Source organism: Vidua chalybeata, chromosome 18 (assembly GCF_026979565.1).
Source record: "Vidua chalybeata isolate OUT-0048 chromosome 18, bVidCha1 merged haplotype, whole genome shotgun sequence".
In the NCBI taxonomy this organism is placed as follows: Eukaryota; Metazoa; Chordata; class Aves; order Passeriformes; family Viduidae; genus Vidua; species Vidua chalybeata.
In genome coordinates this window covers 9442647-9448646 of record NC_071547.1, presented here as the reverse complement: position 1 = coordinate 9448646, position 6000 = coordinate 9442647, and the positions used below count along the sequence as shown (strand labels likewise).

The 6000-nt window shown below is 41.5% G+C and overlaps 1 protein-coding gene across 9 annotated transcripts in view; it reads right to left on the bottom strand.

Annotated features, from left to right (window-relative positions):
• Nucleotides 1-333: 333 nt before the first annotated feature.
• The window catches only part of PATZ1 (POZ/BTB and AT hook containing zinc finger 1), a 27928-nt gene continuing 22261 nt past the window's right edge, over nucleotides 334-6000 (bottom strand). For 7 of the 9 annotated variants that reach the window (XR_008434017.1, XR_008434021.1, XR_008434020.1 and 4 more), the window contains 2 exons: nucleotides 2425-2507; nucleotides 334-421 (listed from right to left, as the gene is read on the bottom strand). The gene's annotated coding sequence lies outside the window, so the exon portion shown is untranslated. The remainder of the gene's footprint in view (nucleotides 422-2424; nucleotides 2508-6000) is intronic. The other 2 variants (XR_008434018.1, XR_008434022.1) reach the window with 1 other exon arrangement.

Here is a 6000-nt window from a genome sequence, read left to right as displayed (position 1 = left end):
TGGCAGCTGTCAGAAGCAGACTCAATTGCTCTTTCCACTGCCTAGGAATGGGTTTGCTCTTCTTGCTACACTTTTAGAGATTAAACATGACATTATTTCCTAGGACTTGATTTTAAACTACCCAAACTATAAGTAAGTTAATAGCTTTGCAGCTACTTCCTCACATAGTTTACACTTAGATGTCTGTTGGTATATACACATACATGTATCACACCACATTCCCATATTTTACAGGAGAATATATACACTATTTTTAGGAATGAGGGACATTAAACATCTTCCCAAAAATCAAAAAGTGTCGACCAGTTTCAGCTGTGAGCTGGTACCTTTCTTTATACAAGTTCCAGAATGAACAATGTCTGCTTTCTCTCTCTCCTGTCTGTCAGCTGATAGCTCTTGTTTATTTGTTATACATTTTCACCTGTGGAAAAATTCAAAGTGTTTTGAGATTAAAAAAAAAAACAACTAAGCAAACAAAAAAAGAAATCTAACAGCACAACACTCTGTGCCAAGGGAGGCAGCCCCAGATCTATAGCTCTGGAATGACTCTGCAAGGAGCCATCAAACCCACCCTCCTTCTCTGGCCACAGCCAAGTGTGTTCAGATCTTGCCAGGCAGAAGTTCATCTAACCTCCTATGCAAGAGCTAACATGCTTTATTACTTAATCTTACTAAATAAGACACTGAGGGGAGTAAACAAAATGAGTTTTCTAATCTGAGTAATCTTTCCTAGCCAAATTAGCATGGATTGCTTAAAATGGAAAAAGTTGACCATTGCCCTCCTTGTAACAGGACATACATCATGTTCCCATAACCTCTTTTCTTCTTCCCAGGTAATCAAAATAATTGTTCCAGTTTTCCCCAAAACTCCTTTTTCTCAATTTTCTGCTTCTTTCATAAATGGCAATGTTTGAAAAGACTGATAGTACAATTCTGAGACCTCACCATGAACAGAATATTAGAGCAGTTTGTGCTTAAGCTTAAAAAGAGAACCCGATTTGTTCTTGTTAGAAAATACCTATCTAAAAATAATTGTTTCTTATTTGCACATGAGAAATATGAAAAGGCAGCATCAAAACATCTGGAGATTTCAGTCAAAAAAGCTGCAAGCATCGAATGTTACTAAACACTATAAAGTACTTGAGTACTTGCAACTCCAACAAAAGCAGGGGTTTTATTTCTTTGCTGCCTCTCTCTTGATCATGAAAACAACTCTGGGTCTCACCTGTAAAAAGCCTTCTGTAAGCAATGATGTAGGAATTGGAAACAAATATGTTTCATTTCTAACCTAGATATAATTTTAATGTAATAAAAGAATATCAGGGCTGCAACAAAAGCATCAGATATTGACTTTATGAAACTGAGCCGAGTATAACCAAAAACCGAGACAGAGGCAGTGACTACAAAGGAGTCGCTGTGGAGCGACAGGAGTATCTGCTGGCACTGTTGCATCGCGCTGCTGACATGCTCAAGGAGAGGCTTTCTCCTCCCCCTTCAGTCTGACAGCATGAGCTATTGCTAAGTAAATGCCAGCCACAGCCTCCAAGGACTAACAAGGAAGTCTGCAGAAGCAAAACAACCGTATGCGATATTTGAACTGGTTCAGACTGGTTCAGAGTTTGCTCCACTAACTCAGAGTGCTTTCTCAGATGAGTTTGCTGTGTGGGCTGTAATAAAAGGCCAGAGGCCTCGGGAGGGCAATCTGGGTCCTATTGTTTACTGGGGAGAAGCATTAAGAGATTAGCACTAAATACTCTCGGCAATCAGTGACTTGAGAAATTTCACACATTGAGTCCTCTTAACAGCATCATTTTTTGGTCCTTTTTTGACAAGAACTGCCCAGTGCCTTTCCAGTTTTCTCAGTTTTGAAGGGCCCAAATGCTGACAGACATCTGTGTTCAAACCAGCCCACTGTAGCAGTGGCAAAGGTCCCCATGGATCATCCCTCAGCTCTTTCCCTGGCTGCAGCATTCCAGTCTCGGTATCTGGATCACAGATTGCTTTACCTGCTATCCAGCGGGTGGGTGTGTATCATAGAAGGATACTATAAAACCATAGCAATATTGTTAGGAAGTGGGTACAGCTGTTTAAAGATGTTTCAGTCTCCAGTTGCACTGTTTTTTGTTGGGTTGTTTGTTTGGTTTTTTTTGCTACAGATGCAGGCTGCTATTTACAAAAGCCAGAGCACACATTTCTAAGGGTGGAGGAAGGGAAGCTATTTTGAAAGATACTGTGATCTACTCAGAGAACACAGAAGTCTGAGCCAAGAACAGAAGCTTTACTCTCAATTCTTTAACTGATCTTTGCCTGACCTTAGGCAAGCTTCTGCCTTGGTTTCCCATGTTAGTATTACTTATGCCACAGAGGCAGAAATGATTATATGTCTGCAAAGTGCTTTGGAAGCTTCAGACATCCAATACCTACCTTATGAAATGGTTCTGTAGGGAAAGGAATCCTGGAGACAGATATGCAGGACATGTTCTCAAGTTCTACCGGTGTAGTGCTGACTTAGATAAAAGTACAAATAAGCATTAATGCAGGAATTCATTAGAATAGGAGAATGTGTTGTTTGGTTGTTTTTTAAGGTATAAACGTAACTTTTGTAACTTTCTTGTTTCTCAAACCACAGTTGTGCCCAGCAGCACCTGGCAAGGCTAAGCAGTCTGATAATCCAATTTGTTCTTGTTAGAAAATGCCTATCTAAAAAAAAATAATTGTTTCTTATTTGCACATGAGAAATGTGAAAAGGCAACATCAAAACATCTGGAGATTTCAGTCAAACGGAATAAAGATTTCAATTCCGATATCTGTTCAAATTAACCTCCAGTGAATTGGATGGCATTATTAAATATCCTTCTACCAATCTTTCACTCACCATGGAAGCCAATTCCACAGTGAAAGCCCAAAATTCTGCTGTCTATACCTCAATAATAATGGAATATTATTATGGAATATTATATTGAGGTTAAAGTTGCACTTAAATATGCAAAACTCGTACTCTAAATAGCCACTACCACTCATGTGACCTCTATCCCAAGCCATCAGAAAGGCTGTAAGGTTATAAACTTGAACACATAAAAAAGCCAAACATGCATTTTCTTTTCTCTCTAGGGCTTTGGGACTAGGACTGGAGTCATCAGCATAAGAGCAGGAGCAGAGATTCATTTTGTAATGGGTGTGAGCAGAGAAGCAGAGACCAAGCCTTGCAGTGGAGCTTCTGCTGTTTCCTCATAAAGTGCAGGATTCAGGGACATTTACAATGCAGAGTTCACAACTCTGGATTTTCTTTCTTAGCTGACCTGAAAGTAGATAAAACCACTGGCACACAGGTACTGCGAAAGACTCCACAGGTGTTTATCTGAAGGCTGTGGGAGGAGCTGTTTATTTTGGGAAGTTGCCCTTTCTTTCCTGTTGAAGAAAGGCAAATCTGTGTTTTCTCTGGGTTGCACATATGCCATAAGCATGCAGAGATAGCCTTTGTCATGACTGACACAGGCACGTGGACTTTTTTACTATTTACAAAAGCAAAGACATTGTTCCTTTAAGTATGCTTACAGAACAGGGCAAACCTCTTGTTATTTTGGTCTTGAGCTTGCCATTCTTTTAGAACGTTAAGGCTCCAACTGGTAACACCATGAGGAGGTTAAAAAAAACAAGCGAGGAAGAAACAAAGGCTTAATAAAGTTCTACTTAATACCTGCACTTATTTCTTTGGTATATAAGGGTGTGGAGTTAAAACACTCTGCATTTGACCAACACTCCAGCACCTGAGGTAGACAGGCCAGAAGCAGAACTCTATATGTATGACCTCAGTTTTATTTCACTGCCATTCAGTGAGGACAATACCAAATTTCACAGATACTTGTTACTCCATCCACTTATGCTAAAACAAGAAATCTCACCACACAGTGCCAGAGAAAGGATTTCCTAGTCGAATAAGGCAATCCTGATACACAGTTTTGCAATCTGCCCACCACACTATGAATTCTCACACAGAGCTGTGGAAATGTGCAAAGGCAGAACTGTCTCTGAAAAGGGCAAGATTTCGAGATAATGAGAAATCCAGGCCATCTCTGTGCACTCATGGTCTCTACTCTCCATCTCCAGGAAATGAATGCATGCAGCCTGCAGAGTTTAATTCTCTTTTGGTTTATTACTATTTAAAAATCAGGTTTTGTATCCCCTTCTACAGAGGCTTCACCTTCCAACAGAACATACAAAAAATACACACAATAGAAAAAAAAAAGATAGGTAGGTCAGTTGCTTTATACAGACAGGTCCCTAAGAACCCAAAAAGGCTAAAACAGGCTCGGTTTCAATAGAAGCAGGCCCATAAATAGGCAAGAGACTTCATTCAAGTAGGGAAAGAGTCATCCATCCTCACCTAAGATCCTTTCTTGCTCCACTGAAGACAATGGGAGGATTCCCAGCAACTTCAGTAGAAGCAGGATTGGGATTCATCAGAGCCAATGGCAAACTTTTCTGCTCCTTCCCTTCCAAGGCACTGTCTCTTCCATATGGCGTGCAGCCAGGGAAAAATACCAGTTTTCCTGGCTCATCCCACACTCATATTTCAGTTGTTCACTCTACATGACATCTAAGAACAGCCTTTTATTTTCTCTCTTACTCTGGTATTTGCACTAATTGCAGCAAACTTTCAGATTACAACAGTACCGAAGAAAAATTCTGAGCCCAAGAGCAAGATTTAGTTGATTCCTTAAGAGCCAGCAGTCAGTCTGACAACTTTGCAGAGGGCATGTAAAATTTGCCTGGAGAAGGCACCAGTTTGTAGACACAGCAGCCAAAAAGGTATTAGCAAGCATGAGATTGATTTATTATAAAATCACTTAGCCAAGGTCACTATGTAACTGCAGGATGCTCAAGAGCATTTATGGCTGCCAGTGGCTGCATGAAGTGACTCTATGGTCCACATGGAACACAGGAGCTGGGAGGGAGTCACTGGAACATCAGTGAGACTCCAGTTACCTCCCTCCTTCAGCATATCTCGGCTCAGAGCACTTCCAGGTCTCCAAAATTGCAGTACAAGTATGGAGGCCACCCAGGAAAAGCTTCATTCACATAAACCCTGAGAGCAGATCAATAGTGCCAGGCAGTCTTTAAATAAATTTAAATATCACACCTTTCAGGAAAAATGTGGCCAAATGTTTGTTTAACTTAGCATTACATCTGAAGTTAGTGAGGCCAAACATTTGCGACAGAGTTCAGCAGCAAAATTTGGCACATCAATTAAATATTGGCACATTCTTACCCAAAGGTTATCATCATCTCATCTTACAGACAGGAACACAACACAGGAAGAGGCTGGAGATGACACAGGGTGTTAATTCTTGGCAAACAGGCCATCACTGCCTGCCACCACAGAGTGCACAGCTGTGGTTTTTCACTGACGTGCCATAACCATTCCAACCATCACCACAACTCCTCCTGCTCCTGGGCTGCATCACTCTGCAGTTATGTCATAGCACTCTTTTAAAGTGGTGCTTTCTCTTTTTTCTTCTTAGTCAAATAGCTCCTGCTTTGTTTTACAGCCAACAGCTATTTGCAGAGCTGCACACATCCGAGTAGGCACCACACTGCACAGGATGTGTGGAGGGTGAGGACCAAAGCAGCAGGCACACAACACTTTGCCAGTGCTGGTGCTGACTCTGTAGCAGTACCTGTGGCTGCAGCCCAGGAGCACTGCCTGCCCCCTCCCTCTGCATCCCAGGCTCAGTCCTCTGGAACATGCTGCCTTCTCTCAGGGACAGGGAGCTGCAGCAGATTGCGCTGGAAGCCAAATCTGTTCCCAAGGGTTCATTCACAACAGCTGAAGGATCTTGTTTTGAAAAGGATGTTCAGGATGAAAAAATGTGTCTCTTTCAAGAGACACTGGAGCCTTCCAGAACTTGTTTTCCTAGTGGGTTTATTTTTCCCCCCTCTTTACTCTTGTTCTTTGTTTTGTCTCTCAGGGTAGAACTGAGAGCCTAAGTTCAGAGATTC